Raw genomic sequence first — 18,953 nt, 5'->3', positions numbered from 1 at the left:
AGGTCAAAGGTTTGCCCCAATGGCATCTTTGGAATCATAGAGATAGTCCTTTACCTCCCAGCTAGCTCCATCAGGGAGGTGCTGAGATCACGGTGGAGAGAAAGAAGGGGATACATGTGAAGAGTTAGGTATGTATGTGTAACTCCAGAAAGGTTTGTATTATGAAGAATACTTAGGTAATTATTTTCAAAATATCTAATATTATTTTCCCCAACACAAAAAGGAAAAGGTTAGTACTCGTGTGTTTTCCCTCTTGTTTTCCCATCCAGTCATGCAGATTTTAGCAGTGTTGCTGTGGACTTGTACAGAGGGGGTGTTTTATGTATGGTTCTTTCCATGTTTATTATAACCATGACGCCTGCTAAGTGTTGCTCTGATACCTACTTCCCTGTGCAGTTACTAGTATACAAGCATTGCTTGTCTTTGAGTGAAGTTTCCCTTTTATCTTTTGTTTATTAATGGATTTACTCATGCGTTTGTGTCTACTCAGAAACACCCATTTCTTAAAGGAGTACTCCTTTGTCATCATTATATACTGTGATGCTTAAATTATCCCATAACATGCCCGTGGGAGTACATTCAAGTGGACCTGCTCTTCATTTGTTATCTGTCTAGAATTCTGGATTATCTGACCACCCCTGGGAAGAAAGCCAAAAGCAAATGCTTCTTGTCAGTGATACTTTGTGTCCTCTGTCTATCAATGTCAGGTCTCTTCTATGAGAAGAACAGCAGACCTGCAGAGAGAACACGCAGAATGTTGACAAGAAGCTGACATGAGCCCTTGTTTCCAGTATGTGAGTCATCATTGCCACCAATGTGAGTGTGTGTGTGTGTGTGTGTGTGTGTGTGTGTGATGTGTACATGGCTGTGTATAAAGGGTCTGTGAAATGAACAAAGAAAAGGAAGATGTCACTGCACATCTTTGACTTGACTGGATGCAGACAGACTACTCCATCCTTATATTCAGTACAGTAGAGTGACAAGATCATGTGGGACTCACCAGGTGAGTCATTTCCTTTTCTCTTCCCATCTGTGTGACCAGCAGCTGGTCTGTGATGCCTTGTAGGAACACATCCTGTTGAGCAGGTCGCAGCAAAGAGCAGCACACTGTGAAACACTGGCATTCATAGACTCCCCAGATGACTGAACCCTGTAGGGGTCCCTTTAAATGACCAGGACTGAAATGGAAGCAATCCCCATCAGACCATTTCCCCGAATGGGCCATGCATGACTGCATCACATTTGGAGGGATTGCTTATTAAGATGGTAGAAATCTGGATCCACAACAGACACTGAATCATGCTTATTAAAATGGTAGATATCTGGGTCCACAGCAGACACTGATTCAAACCCTAGGAAGTGAGTGTGGCATAGCCACTTCTTTCTGATGGCTGTCCATGTTAAAACGTATTGCTAGTGTGTTTGATATTCTGTCTTCCAGGATATGAAGTCACAGACTGCTTAAGTCCATGCCATGTTCTCTTGTTACTGCCTTAAATACCACTGTGTTGCATGGCATATCAAATAGACAAATCAATTCCTTCGTGTACGTTTATCCAGATATTCACATAGTGGCCTCTTTAGTGAACACCTTGTTCCTGCACTGTGTAGACTAGCACGGGTCCTTGTATATCGTGTTAGATAGGCAAACTGTCAGTAAGCAGAAGAAATCAGTAATCACAGCAATTCCGTGTATTATTGGCGCTTTAAAGATCATAAAGGGGACAGGAAATAGTTGTGATGGGGATTGTCGTATGTGATGTTACCCCCAAAGGTTTCAGAAGTTAGCATGTGATCTGAGTCCTGAATGGCAAATAGAAGCAAGACCGTGCACAAACCAAGTTGTGGGCGTGCTTGCTTCCATGGAGAACAGTGGATCTAAGAGCAGAGAACAAGGCTAGTTGCCAGAACCTTGAAGACAACGTGGACACTGCTTGGGGATAGGACAGAAAGGAAAATGTTGTCATTGTCAGCTGTGTATGACATTTGGATTATATGATCTGTGTGGAAGGTGAGTTATGGAATTGTCATGATATGTTTCCTTTTGGTAGAAGGTGACTTGGCACTGCACAGAGAAAGGCCTGGGGAGGGCGGGATGAGGTAGTGTGTGGAGACAGTGGAGATGGTTCCGAAGACAGGGGAGGGATGGAGGTATGAAAGAGGGATGAAGCCATGCTGCAGTGATCAGCAGGAGAGCTGCCCTGTGCAGCCTTGTCTGGGAGAGGGCAGATAGCACCTGGATGCGCTGTGCATTTTCCTTGTGGAGACGTTGCTCTAACATCTCTGGATTTGTCTGACCACATGGAGACACGGTGCTTCCATTTACTGACATCAGTTATTCCACGTGTATTGACACAGGATAGTTTGAATACCCAATCTAGTCATTAAAACTTAACAATTTGATAACGAGTTGCTGATGAATAATTTTCAGATGTAAAGTTTTCTAAGTACAGCTAACTGTAGCATAATTTCCAAAAGAATAAGAATCTAACATTTGTCTCATAAAAAGTGAACACAAAATTCAGTGTATTTTTGAAAATGGCTGTTCTACAGCATGTACTGCTCTTGGTAGGTTTACAGATGAAGGAAGTGAGTAGGTTTTAGGCAGAGTTGAAGTGAAATCAGTCTCTAAATTCTGTAGCAACTGCTTGTCCCTATTCTTTCTCCAGAAGAAGACTGCCTTTAGAAATGCGTATTTTTGACAGCTGGGCACGGAGCAAACATTCACAAGACAGAGGCAGTTGGATGTCTGAGTTCAAGGCCAGCCTGTAATTCCAATTGCATATATCAACATTAGTCTGTCACATATGCAGGAACTTGTGACTGGTATTTAAAGCAGGTATTATCACTAAAGACCCCCAAATTAGCACATGAGCAGTGTGATGCTCTCAATTCACAGAGTGGGAAGCACAGCTCAGAGCAGAGGGTCTCACTCTGTTTTCTCCTCACAGAAATTCCCAGCCTGTGTTTGGAGAATGGGTCCAGGACATCCTGGCTCAGGGAACCAAAGTTGCTGGGGCTAGGAAGGTCCCACATCTCTCTGACTCTAGAAAAGTGGTTCAACCTGTGACTTGACCCCTTCAGCAAACGTCTATCTCCAAAACTATTTCCATTGTGATTCTTACCTGTAACAACTTTACAGCGATGATGAAGCAACAGAAATAATTTTCTGGTTGGGATCACCACGCATGAGGGACTGTATTAAGAGTCATGTCACAGGGGGCTGGAGAGATGGCTCAGTGGTTAAGAGCATTGCCTGCTCTTTCAAAGGTCCTGAGTTCAATTCCCAGCAACCACATGGTGGCTCACAACCATCTGTAAAGAGGTCTGGCGCCCTCTTCTGGCCTTCAGGCATACACACAGACAGAATATTGTATACATAATAAATAAATATTTAAAAAAAAAAAGAGTCACGTCACAGCATAGGAAGGCTGAGAACCATTGCTGTACAGACATCCAAACACAGAATCCGGCTTCTCAGATATCTCTGGGATCCCTTCATCATTGTCCCCATACTCCTAGGGAGGCACAGCCCCACATCAGGACACATACACTCACATCTCCGTGCAAGGGAAATCCTGTTCTTCTTTCTCCGTCATTTCTATTTCCACACACTATGCTATATTTCCAAATTTTCTTTTTTATGTCTTCAGCACTGAGCTTAAGGATGTGTCTGATTCTTTGACCAACCTTTTTCCTGTTTTGTGATTCTTCTGCAGGGTCTGGGTCGTTGGCTGTGCACACACATCCACAGACAGTACAACAACAGCCTCTAGTCCCTTGTTGCTGACCTTTGGGAAGCTGGGCATGTAAGGTAGGTTTGCTGGCAGGAGACTTGCTCTCGGGAACAGGATGTCCTTGCCAGAGGCTGGACTCGAGGATGCTACAGCACTTAGATCTGCCCAGCATCTGACGGCCCTGTCCCAAGCTCTTCACAAATGTGGTGGGAGCACATTTGGGGATTTTTAAAAGTGGTCCCTAGACACTGCTATTGCTCCCCTGGCTGTGCACACATTCCCAGCTATATTCTTGATTTCTCTGGTAGCTGTTCAATGAGAATGCTATACCATGAAAAGAAATCACTGGTGAATTTAAAAAGCCACAGTATGGGGACTGGCGACATAGCTCTCGTGGCAGAATGATTGCCTAGAATGGAAATTGCTCTGTGTTCTTTGACCCTCTGGGCATGTTCACCCTCACCTGTAATACCAGCACTCAAGGCGTAGAGGGAGGAGGAAAGAGACAAGAGAGTCATTACTGTTTATGAGAGTATGGCTCCCAGCCCCCATGGCAGATAGCTCACAACTGCCTTTAACTCTAGCCCCATCAGGAGTCAATGCCTCTGCCAATCATGTGCATACCACAGACAGACAGACAGACATAATGAAAAGTATAACTAAAATCTAAACAAGAAAAAAAAAGAAGCATCAACTCCAGGTCATTGACCAAGGGGAAAACACAGTGGAATTTAAAATATGAACATTATAAAGGCTAACGGAATCTAACAGTCTACAGTCTGGCAGGGGAGATGACTCAGTGGTTCAGAGTGCATTCTATTGTTGCTGAGGATCCAAGGTAGTTTCCAGCATCCATTTCCAACATCCTTGAAGGACCATACCTCAGCTCCAGGAAGGTATGACCTCTCCTGACCTTTGGAGGCACAGGAATTCATGTGTACATACACATAGGAATATACACAACGTAATTATTATTAAGTTATGTACATTTTAAAATTATGTACAAATTAAAATAATTGTTGTGAAACAATGAAGAAAAATGGTCAAATGCCAGGCAGTAATGAGAACAGTTTTCATCAGCGTTAGGTGGCAAATGCGTGCACTTCCAGCTATTTGAACACTGGGGTTACACGATTGATCATTAGTGCTAAAAAGTTTCGGAACAGCCTGAATAGCATAGAGAGGCCCTAATTAACAATGAAAACCAAGCAAAAACCTAAAATATCTCGTCAATGCTAAATTTCCTAAAATAGCAATCTTAGAATTCATGGTTTTTCAAGAGATGTGGATCATTATAAAATAAATTTTTGCAGGGAAATCAATGATAAAATTACTTATTTCTTGGGAATTCAACCATATACATGTAGAAATGGAATGAAAATGTTACTGGGCCGAGAAGAAAACAGTAGCATTAAGAATGTGTTTACATTAAAATGAATACTTGAGCTGTGGCAGTGTGCTAAGCTTGGAAGACCAGCAGCACTCTGAAGGCTGAGGGAGGAAGGGCAAGAGTCCCAGGCTGGGCTGGGCTGCTCTGAGACTCTGCACTAAACACACAAAGTAGTTAGCAGGACTATTATCATTCCATTCACTGTTGTAAAGTTTCAGCTTAGTTCTGGCATGGGAAGCCATCCTCTTTCCCCGGATATGAGGCACAGCAATGTACGCCCCTGGCCCAGACATTTTAAAGATTACCATCCCCTAAATGGGAAGGCAACTTCCTCACCACCACATACAGCAAGGCGTATAGAAAATGGTGGCTTGGACTGTACTCAGATTGCTCACTCTCAGGAGATTTCCCTGCAGACAGCCCTGTGCCTTAGGGGTAGGAATCAGCCCAGCGACAGACAGATTTCCTTATGCTACTATATGTGCTTTCCTGTGGTGTTTCAAATTTCGTATCCAGGAAGGAAAGTACTTTAAAGTGTAAACTGAGAAAAATGCTTGTGCTCGGGTGGTAAAAGTGGGGCTGGGGAGACAGCTAAATCAATAAATTGCTGGCCTTGTGGGCATGAGGCCCTGAGTGTCATTCACAGAGAGCATCATCAAGAAAATGAAGATAAACTACAGCAGGAAAAGTAGTAGATGTGGTGGGACATGCTTGTGTGTGAAGGTGGAGGCAAGCCTATTTCTGGAGTGTGCTGCCCAGCCAACCCAGCCTGCCTTGCTTGTTCCAGGCCAGTTGGAAACCTTGTCTAAGAAAAACTTCATAGGACAATGAGGAATACTGAGAATTCAAGAACAATTGCAGTGGGTTTTTGATCCTACTGCACGTACTGGCTTTGTGGGAGCCTAGGCAGTTTGAACGCTCACCTTACGAGACCTGGATAGAGGTGGGCAGTCCTTGGGCTTCCCACAGGTCAGGGAACCCTGATTGCTCTTCGAGCAGATGAGGGGGGGGACTTGATCGGGGGAGGGGGAGGGAAATGGGAAGCGGTTGTGGGGATGAGGCAGAAATCCTTAATAAATAAATAAATTTAAAAAAAAAAAGAAAAGAAAAACTTCAGGGGAATGGCACCTGAGGTACAACACCGGAGGCTGTCTTCTGTCCCCTGACCTCACGCGCGCGCACACACACAAACACACACACACACAATTGCTCACGCACTCACAGGCATGCACGAACCCACAATCGCACTTTGGATAAAGGATTATACACCTTCCATACTTCAGGAGAAGTAGTCATTTTGTTCAGTTTCTGGAGCAGTAAGGACGAATGTAATCTATTTTGATGCTGTGTGCATGCCTCTGTGTGTGTGTGTGTGTGTGTGGTGTGTGTGTGTGTGTGTGTGTGTGTGTGTGTGTGTGTGTGTGTGTGTGTGTGTGTGTGTTTACACACAGAGCTCCACCATCTCTATCTAATGAGGCTGCTTTATCTTAGCCTTAGACTGGGATTGGTCTCCAATCTCGGGTTTACATTTGATATACCTAAGATGTCAAGTATTATGTGACAGGAAATCATAATGAGGTGAAAAAACACTGCCTTATCTTCAGAGGTATGGTCCCTTCAAGTCCAGGTCACAGTCAATGTTCCCTCCCATCCAAACATAGACTCCACTGGGCCCAAGACTCTCACTGATGTAGTTCCCACTAAGGCCAGGAGGTGGCATTCAAACTACATGCCTACATTTATTTTCTTTAAAAGGGCTGATGTTTTATGGAATAGCAATGCGTTTTTAGTGTGTTTGGAAAGCTGGCACACGTATAGAGCAGTTCCATTTATGGATTGCAGCAACTGTAGTGCTCCACAACTCACTTCATCCTCCCTAAGTGTAAAGTGGGCAGTGCACAAGGGATACAGAGTGGTGCTCTGTAGAGAATATGAATGTGGTGGGCACCTTGAATCCCCTGACTCTGGGATGGATGGATTTCCTAGACTTTCCATCCCCTCTCCAGGAGGCTGTGCTACAGTCCCCAGATCGCTGCCTCCCAGGCAAGTTGTATCCTGGTCAGTCACTGCAATTGTGTTGCACCATGCCTGCTGGGGACTTCCAAGAGCAACCTGGTGTTTGTGGTGTGGTAGCCAAGTATGTTTCCATGGTGTTTGTGGTGTGGTCGCCATGTATTTTTCTATGAATATGCTCTGCATATGACTCAGATGTAATATGTATTCACCCTTACGATGTAGAACAAACTTGGGGTCCCTTCTCTATTGCAGGGAGATCTCCAAAGTATTTCCTTTACCTCACCATCATTTTGGAGCCACTAATTTGATATTGAAATAGAAATTATCCTCTGTGCCCTACAAGAAGAGATAACACAGAAGAAAAGAGGCAGGAACTGCAAGTCCCTTGACAGCCACAGGACATTGACTGAGCTACTGTTCTATTGCTGGGAAAAGGCGCTGTGCTGAAGGGAATTTACAGAACAAAGCATTAAATTGGGAGCTTGCTTTCAGTGTCAGAGGGTTAGTCCAGTACCATCACTGTGGGCAGCATGGCAGCAGCCAGCCTGGCAGGACACCGTAGCAGTAACTGAGAGTTTACATCCTGATCACAGGCAGGAGGCAGAGGTCTTTTATTTTTTTTTATTTTTTTTTTATTGAGAAAAGAAAAAAAAACAAATTTCCTCCTCCTCCCAGTCTCCCATTTCCCTACCCCTCCTCCCACCCTTCTCCCCCTCCTCCCACCCTTCTCCCCCTCCTCCCACTCCTCTCCCCGTCCCTCTCAAGCCCAAAGAGCAGTCAGATTTCCCTGCCCTGTGGTAAGTCCTAGGTCCTCCCCCCTCCGTCCATTTCTAGGAAGGTGAACATCCAAACTGGCTAGGCTCCCACAAAGCCAGCACATTACGTAGGTTCAAAACCCCGTGCCATTGTCCTTGGGTTCTCATCAGCCCTCATTGTTCGCCATGCTCAGAGAGTCCAGTTTTATCCCATGCTTTTTCAGTCACAGTCCAGCTGGTCTTGGTGAGCTCCCAGTAGATCAGCTCCACTGTCTCAGTGGGTGGGTGCTCCCCTCGTGGTCCCGACTTCTTTGCTCATGTTCTCCCTCCTTCTGCTCCTCATCGGGACCTTGGGAGCTCAGTCCAGTGCTCCAGTGTGGGTCTCTGTCTCTGTCTCCATCCATCACCAGATGAAGGTTCTATGATGATATGCAAGATATTCGTCAGTATTGCTATAGGATAGGGTCATTTCAGGTTCCTCATCCTCAGCTGCCCAAGGAACTAACTGGGGACCTCGGCTTGGGCATCTGGGAGCCACTCTAGGTTCAAGTCTCTTGCCAACCCTAAGGTGGCTCCCTTAACTAAGAACCGTGCTTCCGTGCTCCCCCATCCAACCTTCCTTCATCCCAATCCTCCCCCTTCCCCAAGCTCCCCCATTCTCCCCCTATCCCCCTCTCTCCCCATCTCCCTTTACCCCCATCCCACCCCACCCCCAAGATCTCAATTTTCTCCCCGGCAATTTTTTCTACTTCCCATAGCCAAGAGGACATCTATATGCTTTTCCTTTGGTTCACCTTCTTAGTTAGCTTCTTTGGTATCACCAATTGTAGACTCCGTGACCCTTATTTATGGCTAGAAACCAATTATGAGTGAGTACATCCCATGTTCATCTTTTTGGGTCTGGATTACCTCACTCAGGATAGTGTTTTCTATTTCCATCCATTTGCATGCAAAATTAGAGAAGTCATTGTTTTTTACCGCAGCATAGTACTCTAATGTGTAGATATTCCACACTTCATCCATTCTTCCATTGAAGGGCATCTAGGTTGTTTCCAGGTTCTGGCTATTACAAATAATACTGCTGTAAACATAGTTGAACAAATGCTCTTGTCATATGATAGGGCATCTCTTGGGTATATTCCCAGGAGTGGTATTGCTGGGTCCAGGGGTAAGTTGATCCCGAATTTCCTGAGAAACCGAAACACCGATTTCCAAAGTGGTTGCACAAGATTGCATTCCCACCAGCAATGGATGAGGGTTCCCCTTGGAGGCAGAGGGCTTTTGAGACATCAGAACTCACCCAGTGACACGCCTCGTCCAATAGGGCCACACATCCTAATCTTTCTTAAATTATTCACCATTGAAACATTAACCATAGGAGCTTACGGGGACCATCCTCATTCAAACTACCACTGTCATGTAAGGGATTTCCTCTGCCCCATCAGCAGCTGCAGAGGGAGAATTGGGGCTGGTTGAATACTCATAAGTGCATTGACTAGAATCTGTTCCAAGATGTCAGTCATTAATACAAGAGACTACTGTGGGACATTTGGGCAGAGCAGGAGGCCATTCCAGTTACTTGTCTAAAATAATGTGCTCTTCAGAAGACAGTAGTCCCCTTTTGGCCCTCTTCATGGACAAACCTGTGTATACTAAAACTGTAAAGACCTTGAGCACACAGGAATTTATGAAACACCATCTGTCTTGGTCACTGTTCTATTGCTGTGAAGAGACACCATGAGCAAGGCCACTCTTATCAAAGAAAGCATTCACGTGCCTTGCTTATAGTTTCTGAGGTTGGTCTGTTACCATCACGGCAGGGAGCATGGTGGCACACAGGCAGACATGGTGTTGGAGAAGTAGCTGAGAGTTCTATTACCTGATCCACAGGGAGAGAGAGGCTGACACTGGGCCTGACATGGGATTTTGAAATTCAAAGCCCACCCCCAGTGGCACACTTCCTTCAATGATGGCACATCTACTCCAACAAGGACACCACATCATCTAAGCCTTCTCAAAGAGTGCCCCTCCTTGGAGACTAAGCATTCAGATACATGAGCCTATGGGGACCATTCTTATTCAAACCTCCACACCACCTCCAGACTCCAAGAGATTTGAGCTCTGTGTTTGCCAGGCGCATATCCCTGGGATGGTCTATGCTGTAAAGCTTCCCTTTTATCCCACATTGATGCTTCCCCAATTTTCTGCAAAGAGGATGTGGGAAATTTCTCTCTTTTTTAGCATAAGGTGACCTTCTCCCAACTTTGTGCTCTTATAGGGGTAGCATAAACACAACTTGGCCAGTAAGGTTTCCCTTCCAATTCTGCAGTTGCTTCTAAGATACAGTCTGAGTCATTATACCAGGATATCAGATGTGCACATAGCCAGAGTTTTGTGGAACTCATCAATTTCTCAGACATGCACAGACAGGTGTTCTCTTCGGGTGCTTAGCTGACTTGGGGCAAATGAAAACATCGTGCAACTAACTAAAACGGGAAACTCGGAGATTTGAATTGTCAAGATGCTTGAAGAAGCAGGCCCAGTGGTAAAAGGAAGTGTCCTTTAGTCATTTCTTGTGAGTGGGCACAAATATCCACAGGGGAATTTCCTTTTGTAAGAAGCAGCTATAGAATGAGATGGTGGCGCATGCAGACAGGCTACCACCATAATGAATTCCTAATGCACTGAAGTAAGTTAACTATGTACGCCACCGTTGGGGAGCTGGAGAGATAGATGGTCCATGGCGAGAAAAATAATCTGTTAAAATTGGAGGCAAGTGGCTGGGCAGTGGTGGCGCACACCTTTAATCCCAACACTCGGGAGGTAGAGGCAGGTGGATCTCTGTGAGCTCAAGGCCAGCCTGGTCTACAAGAGCTAGTTCCAGGAGGGCTCCAAAACTACAGAGACACCCCGTCTCAACCCCACCCTCCAGTGGAGGCAGGTAACATCTGATGATTCATGTCAGAATGGCAGGATCACAAGCCGTCTAGACAGTTGGTCTATAGCCATGAGAACTGGGGCGGCTGTCGGGGATTCAAGGATCCATGCATTCCGGGTAACAGAAAAATCAGTACGCTCTGGTTGGTGGCATCTTCTGGACATAATAGGAAAGCTTTTGAGAAATTACATTTCCAGTGATTATCTCTCAAATGAGCAGAGGGATTTTTACAGAATTGCAATCCTTCACATACTATATGGTACATAGAAGGACCTTACCCTAACCCTAACCTTAACCCTTGGGGAGCTGAGGCAGTAGATGGTTCATTGGTTAGGAGCGATACTTGCTTCCCCAGAGGACCTGAATTCAAATCCCAGCACCGATGACAGGAAGCTCAAACCATGTGCAACTCCAGCCTCCGGGATCCAACACTGCTGGACACTGACATTCACATACATAGCCCTCCTCCCCAGGATTAAAGTAAATCTAAAGGCAAAGACAACCAAGGAAATTGGGAAAAGTTTTTCCCTGTCCTGTTATATTTTGAGGAAAAGTTTTGTTTCTGTTCATTAACAACAACAACAAAAAAAGCATTTAAAAAATTTTGAAAGATGCCATTTCATGGTGATAAAATAATCTGTTAAAAATGGAGTCAGGAGACATCTCCTGATCCATGTGGGAACAGCAGGACTGTTTCCTATCACATACCCCAATCCAGAGCCCCTGCACATACAAACTCACTGTCTCTATTACGCTCCCACACTACTGGTGGGGATTTTCCACGGTAAACATAGTGAGGCCTGCTACCACATAGCTCAGGGAAGTCCATGAATTCCAGAGCTTTCTGACATTTTTTAGAGGGCAGGACTCCAAGCCCGCCTGTCACCTGGTGTGGAAGGAATACTGAAGGTTCCTGCCATGTTTTCCCCCTGTTTTTTCTTAATCTCATCTGCTGCTTCCTCTTGTGGAGGTTGTGTGGCAAGAGAGGCTGCTCATCTCAGCAACTGGGAGGACCAGACTCTTCCCATTTCTGCGGCCACCTGGACACTTACCTCACCCTGCAAGAGCAGGGATGGAAGGAACATTGTGAAACACCGCCTCAGGGTCAGGGTTCCCGAAGGAAAGGCTCTAGGGAAACTGGGAACATGGTCACTTCTGCCCTGAGCAGTGTGGACAGCGGGAGAAGAGGGACTGCTTCCTTAAGCAGTAGAAAAATTCATAGCTTTAACAAGAATTTATTGTATATATTTATTGTGCTGGGATGTAGTGTGTTCAAGATCAGAGGACAATTTACAGGAGTTGGCTCTTTTCTTCCACCAAGTAGCTTCCAGGCCTCAAACTCGTTGGGCTGGGCTGTAAGAACCTTTGCCTGGTGAGCCAACAGATGGGCCAAGAATTCCACAGTCTTGGTTCTTCCGTGTGCATGTACCAACCCTGCCATAAAAGAATGCATGTATGTTTCCAATTGGCCAAAATATGCAAGTCACACAATTTTAGTAGATGTTGTCTATATTCTTCTAGTGTTAGAAAGTAGAATTGCTTTTTATTTTCTCTAATTTCCATGTGTGTGCAATAGTTTACATTGATGCCCCAACATATGTCTTGGGGTAATTCTAGACTTCATACTCTAGAAGGGAAAGCTTAATGACTGAGATGTCTCTATGCTACACCCATTTAAATGGAAAATGTGACAGAAGAAAAGCCCATACATTGCTGGAGGAGAAATTCCATGTACTCCCTATGTAGAAAAACTAGGCAGTGTTGACCAACAGTCAGATGTGAAGCTTCCACAGCTACCGCAGTCCCAGGTACTAAGGGGAGAGACTCAGACATGATGTACACACGAGAGAACATGCACAAGAATGGTCCCACAGCAAAGCTACACATGTCCAAGTGGTCCCAGATGACCTGACCCCAGAAACCTCAGAAATCCTCTCTGGAATGGAAAGTTGCAGTCTGTATATTAATCTACGGGTTCTTTGGCAGCTACGTGCACGCTAACACTCAGATGTATTGCATAATTGTCTATCCATCCCCAGATGTCGGGATCCTAAGGGCACTGAACTCCCTGAGTTCTCTGAGTGAGTGGTCCCCCACACTGCCCTCTGATGCCCCAACCTTGCCTATAGGGAAACTCCATAGTTGCATTGAAGTCCTGCAACTCACATTTTGATCACCAGATGGCGCGCCTGGCTCTATTTTCTAAAGGCTAGTTTTCCCTGAATAAATTAATATTTTTAATGAAAGAAAAAATACTTCTCAAAATAGGTAACAAAATAATAAGTACCAATATGCCATGATTCTCTTTGTGTATTGTGAATTCTACAATATTGAGTGAAGGTACACACACAAACACACACACACACATATACACACACACACACATACATTTCTTCAGCCATGTCATCAATTTATTTCTGTGAATTAGTAGTTTATTGTGTGCCAGGCATCATCATTCTAACCCCACACCTACATGTCTCACACAATTCCTTTTTCCCTCTTTTGATCTGCTCAAGTGGATTCCCATGGAAACCATTCAAAGAGACTGCCTTAAATTGTCTGGTCCACAAAGAAAAACAAATGCTGCCTTGGAAACCAAGGAAAATTTGGCCCATCCTTCCCACAGTGTTCGCTATCAGGCCCCACTCTTCTCCTGGCTATATCTCCCTTACAGAGGGGAGGGAGGATAAACCTTGTGTGGTGTCTGTCTTGGAAGTTATCCTGGGTGCGGAGTAGATTTTTTTCTGATTCTGCTTCCATTTGATAGTGCAGTTAACATGTATGGATGATCTATAAGAAAGCAATTTGTTTAAGGAGGACATTGAGGTTACACCAAGCACGTGACTTCCCTTTCCCACACTGTGGGCCTAGAACCAGAGCCACAGGACTCAGAGAGGAAGAGGAACCACGTCTTCAAAGACAAAGACAGGCAGAGGGTCCAGTCTGAGCATGTCACTCTCCTGATTTCAGGAAATTCTCACCACAGGTTTCTCACATAGCAGTCACCTCCTCTCAGCTCTCCACGTGGGTAGTCTGATAGCAAAAAGACACTCTTCTCCATTGCTGGAGAGAATGCAACTGTTCTCCAAGCCTATGGATGGATCTTATGCTAGTGAAAACCACAAGCGTGCATTCTGGGACCAGGGGTCTTTCTTCTAAGGATCCATCCCAAAGAACACGGAAGGGGACACAAAGAATCTGACAGAGCAACAATGTAGAACTCCAAGAGCAGAACTATGAAAAACATCTGTGGGAAGGAAAGAGGGACAGCATGATCTCAGGTGTATCTACCACTCAAATGACTAGGTACGCATGTGCTTAGCCAGGTATGATGGTATGCATCTGTGATGCCAACAGGCTGATGGTAAAGACAAGAGAATAGTCGTTTTGAGGCTATCCTGAGCTACATAGTGAGCTCAAGTTTTACCTGACTTATATACTGAGATTCTATCTCAAAACAAACAAAATAATTTTTAAGAAGGCAACATGAAGTCCATGATTATAATTATAGAGTGATCTCCAGGATATATTGTGAATACACAACACAAGGTGAAGAAATGAGGCCAGGGTTATCTGCCTAATGTTTTCCTCAGTTACATGCGGCACATGGAGGTTAATAAATTATATAACCCTATTTAAAATAAATAAGGTCAGCTTTAACAAACAAAATTTAACCATAATTATAAGTGTCACCTTCAGCACTGCTCAGATTTCCAGTGGCCAACAGCCACAGACAGCTAGTGCTTCCTGGGCTGGGCAGTGCAGATGCAGAGCATTTTCATCAATTCAGAAAGGTGCATTGGGAACAGAGAGTGCACACCTTTATTGTGAGTGGGAGAATTGATAAAATATGTATGCTTGTGCTTTGAAACACTGGATAGTTGAGCGCCCCCCAAGAAAAGAAAATGATCTCCTATAGAGTGCCCTGGAAGAAACCAGGACAGAGGCTGACATTTATGCTCTCGAAGATGCAGAAGTACTCATTCCATGCACTGATTCCAATCAACTACTTATCACCAACAACTCCATTGTTCAGATTGAGTACACTAAAAAAACTGCCCCCTCAAAGATGCCTGGGGAAAATGGCTGATTCCAGATTTGGGGCCAGGAATGCAACAGAAAAGTGCACAGTGACCTATCGCATCAGGAAGAATTTGGAAAAGACTAAAAAGTCCGTGTTAAAATGGAGATCTTCACTTGAGTGCAGCAAGTCAGACTTATCAGGGAGATGTGGAATATTTTCTCTTACAGACTGAATTAAAGACCAGATGTGATAGTAGTAGCCAAACCTACTATTTTATAATATATATGAATTTAATTGGAGTTACCTGACGAAAGGGATGATGCTTTTCCCAGAAGTCATGGATTATTAAAAAGCCCAGTGCCAAGTGTGGAACACCCCCTCCAGCTGTTGGTCAGGGCTGTTCCAGTGATCCCCCAAAACAATGCAGGTATTGTTTTGATCTTGATTCCTATTGTCATTGCTCTTGATTCCTATTGCTTAAGACACCACACACGTTGGCCACAGGGTATGGAGAAATCAAGTTGACACTGACCAGAAACCTTCCTTCCTATTACCTAGTTTTCCTATTACCAGAAGATACTACCAGGCTATTGAGTGGAGGAAAGTTGTCAATGTTCTTATTCCTCTGTGAACTACAATAATGGCCAACATGGCAAGATATACCCATGGGTCAACAGTGGCATGAATATCACAGAGGTAACCAAGTAACTTTATGTTTCAATTTAAGGCCCACTCCACAGGAGGAAACACTTGCCTAGTACTATAAATCTCATCATGATCCCATGGTTGGCGAGTTCAGAGGTCCCAGAGGTGAAACTACAACCACCACCACCACCACCACCACCACTACCACCACCACCACCACAACTAACACCATCACCACCACTAACACCACCACCACCACCACCATCACCACCACCACCATTACCACTAACACCACCACCATTACCAACACCACCATTACCACCACCACCATCACCACCACCACCATTACCACCACCATCACTACCACCACAACCACCACCACCATCATCACCACCACCAACACTAACACCACCACCAAAATCACCACCACCACCACCACTAACACCACCACCAAAATTACCACCACCACCACCACTAACACTACCACCATTACCACCACCACCACCATTACCACCACCATCACCACCACCACCACCATCACCACCACCACCACCATCATCACCACCATCACCACCATCACCACCACCACCACCATCATCACCACCATCACCACCACCACCACCACCACCACCACCACCACCACCACCACCATCACCACCAGCACCACCACCACCATCACCACCACCATCACCACCATCACCACCACCACCATCATCACCACCATCACCACCACCACCACCACCACCACCACCACCATCACCACCACCACCACCACCATCACCACCATCACCACCACCATCACCACCACCACCAATACCACCACCACTATCACTACTACTACCTTTACCACTAGTGCCATTACTACTACTCCTCTGGGAGGTGAACATTGTATGACACTTCCAGGTGTCACTAAGGTGAGCAAGTATTGCTGCAGAGATGAGAGAAGCTTCTTCATCAACTGATGTGTGTCATTAAATCACCAAGTTTCACGATAAGGGTCATTGGGTTTCCAAACCATCCAGGGAATGTCTCAAAAACACAAGAAACAACTGATATCAGAAAACAGCACCACTATGTGGACATGGAGCCAGAAAAGCCCAGGAATTTTTGCCCCGCCTCTTCCCCATAAGCCCCATGCACAGTCACTGCCCTGCCAACAGCAGCCATGGCCAAAGGTTCCACTCTCTACACACTGCAGCTGCATGGCTCCCGTTGACCATAATGGCTGTTCCAACCCACTCTTGCAACAGTTTCTACTCAGTTCATTCTACACACAATAACATAACAACAACAAGAGTGAAATTGTGACTCTCTCCAAATCTTCCTTTCATAGTCATAATACAACTGAAAGACTATGAGAGTCATCTACCCTTTCCACCTCACACCGACATGACTACACTGTCCGCCAGCCTCTAGGCTTGTCCTCTGCTCGTAGACCAAATGAGGTCCATGTGGACAAGCCCACCAACAAGGCTTGTATATCCCTTCTTCTTCTTGTCAATCAGGACTCGAGTCAAATGCTACCTGATGAAACCGACCTTTGGGGGAAACCCCACCTACAACAATCCCCATCACAGCCATTTTATGTCCACCTTGAGTTCTTTAAAGCACAAATAACATATGGAGTTGCTGCAATTACTGCTATCCTCTACTTACTGACAATTTAGCCATCTAACTCTGCTAGTCTTCTCAGTGCAGGAACCCGGTGCTCACAAAAGAGGCCACTATGTGAATATCTGAATAAACATACATGAAGGAATTGATTTATCTATTTGATATGCCATGTAACACACTGGTATTTATGGGATTAACAAGAGGACATTGTAGGGAATTAAGCAGTCTGTGATCCATATCCTGAAAGACAGAATGTAAAACCCACTAGCAATACTTTTTTTTTTAATTTTTTAATTTATTTATTTATTAAAGATTTCTGTCTCTTCCCCGCCACCGCCTCCCATTTCCCTCCCCCTCCCCCAATTAAGTCCCCCCCTCAGCCCGAAAAGCAATCAGGGTTCCCTGTCCTGTGGGAAGTCCAAGGAACCCCACCTCCATCCAGGTCTAGTAAGTTGAGCATCCAAACTGCCTAGGCTCCCACAAAGTCAGCGTGTACAGTAGGATCAGAAACCCATTGCTATTGTTCTTGAGTTCTCAGTAGTCCTCATTGTCTGCTATGTTCAGAGAGTCCGGTTTTATCCCAGGCTTTTCCAGACCCAGGCCAGCTGGCCTTGGTGAGTTCTCAGTAGAACATCCCCTTTGTCTCAGTGTATGGGTGCACCCCTTGCGGTCCTGAGTTCCTTGCTCGTGCTCTCTCTCCTTCTGCTCCTGATTTGGACCTTGAGATTTATGCCCGGTGCTCCAATGTGGGTCTCTGTCTCTGTCTCCTTTCATCGCCTGCTGAAGGTTAATATTCAGGAGGATGCTTATATGTTTTTCTTTGGGTTCTCCTTATTTAGCTTCTCTAGTATCACTCATTATAGGCTCAATGTCCTTGGTTTAAGGCTAGAAACCAAATATGAGTGAGTACATCCCATGTTCCTCTTTTTGGGTCTGGCTTACCCCACTCAGGATAGTGTTTTCTATTTCCATCCATTTGTATGCAAAATTCAAGAAGTCCTTGGTTCTTACTGCTGAGTAGTACTCTAATATGTATATATTCCATACTTTCTTCATCCATTCTTCCATTGAAGGGCATCTAGGTTGTTTCCAGGTTCTGGCTATCACAAACAATGCTGCTATGAACATCGTAGAGCATATACTTTTGTTGTATGATAAGGCCTCTCTTGGGTATATTCCCAAGAGTGGTATTGCTGGGTCCAGGGGTAAGTTGATCCCGAATTTCCTGAGAAACCGAAACACTGACTTCCATAGTGGTTGCACAAGTTTGCATTCCCACCAGCAATGGATGAGTGTACCCCTTTCTCCACAACCTCTCCAACAAAGGCTATCATTGGTGTTTTTTATTTTAGCCATTCTGACAGGTATAAGATGGTATCTTAAAGTTGTCTTGATTTGCATTTCCCTGATCACTAAGGAAGTTGAGCATGACCTTAAGTGTCTTTTGGCCATTTGAAGTTCTTCTGTTGAGAATTCTCTGTTCAGCTCAATGCCCCATTTTATAATTGGGTTGGTTAGCCTTTTACGGTCTAGTTTCTTGAGATCTTTATATATTTTGGAGATCAGACCTTTGTCAGTTGCGGGGTTGGTGAAGATCTTCTCCCAGTTAGTGGGTTGCCTTTGTGTCTTAGCGACAGTGTCCTTTGCTTTACAGAAGCTTCTCAGTCTGGACAGCCATCAGAAAGAAGTGGCTATGCCACACCCCACTTCTCAGGTATTGATTCAGTGTCTGTTGTGGACCCAGATATCTAACATTTTAATAAGCATGATTTAGTGTCTGTCGTGGACACAGATATCTACCATTTTAATAAGCACTCCCTGCAAATGTGATGCA

The 18,953-nt window shown here is 44.9% G+C and overlaps 1 long non-coding RNA gene across 1 annotated transcript; it reads left to right on the top strand.

Annotated features, from left to right (window-relative positions):
• The first annotated feature begins 771 nt into the window (after nucleotides 1-771).
• LOC121436814 lies at nucleotides 772-18,833 on the top strand. The gene is made up of 3 exons (XR_005972829.1): nucleotides 772-816; nucleotides 3,720-3,814; nucleotides 18,774-18,833. It is a non-coding gene; the product is annotated as an uncharacterized LOC121436814 (long non-coding RNA).
• The last annotated feature ends 120 nt before the right edge of the window (nucleotides 18,834-18,953 follow it).

This window comes from Microtus oregoni, unplaced genomic scaffold, assembly GCF_018167655.1.
Source record: "Microtus oregoni isolate MIOR12 unplaced genomic scaffold, Mior012 000050F_003, whole genome shotgun sequence".
NCBI classification, from domain to species: Eukaryota; Metazoa; Chordata; class Mammalia; order Rodentia; family Cricetidae; genus Microtus; species Microtus oregoni.
This window is presented reverse-complemented; position numbering and strand designations above follow the sequence as displayed.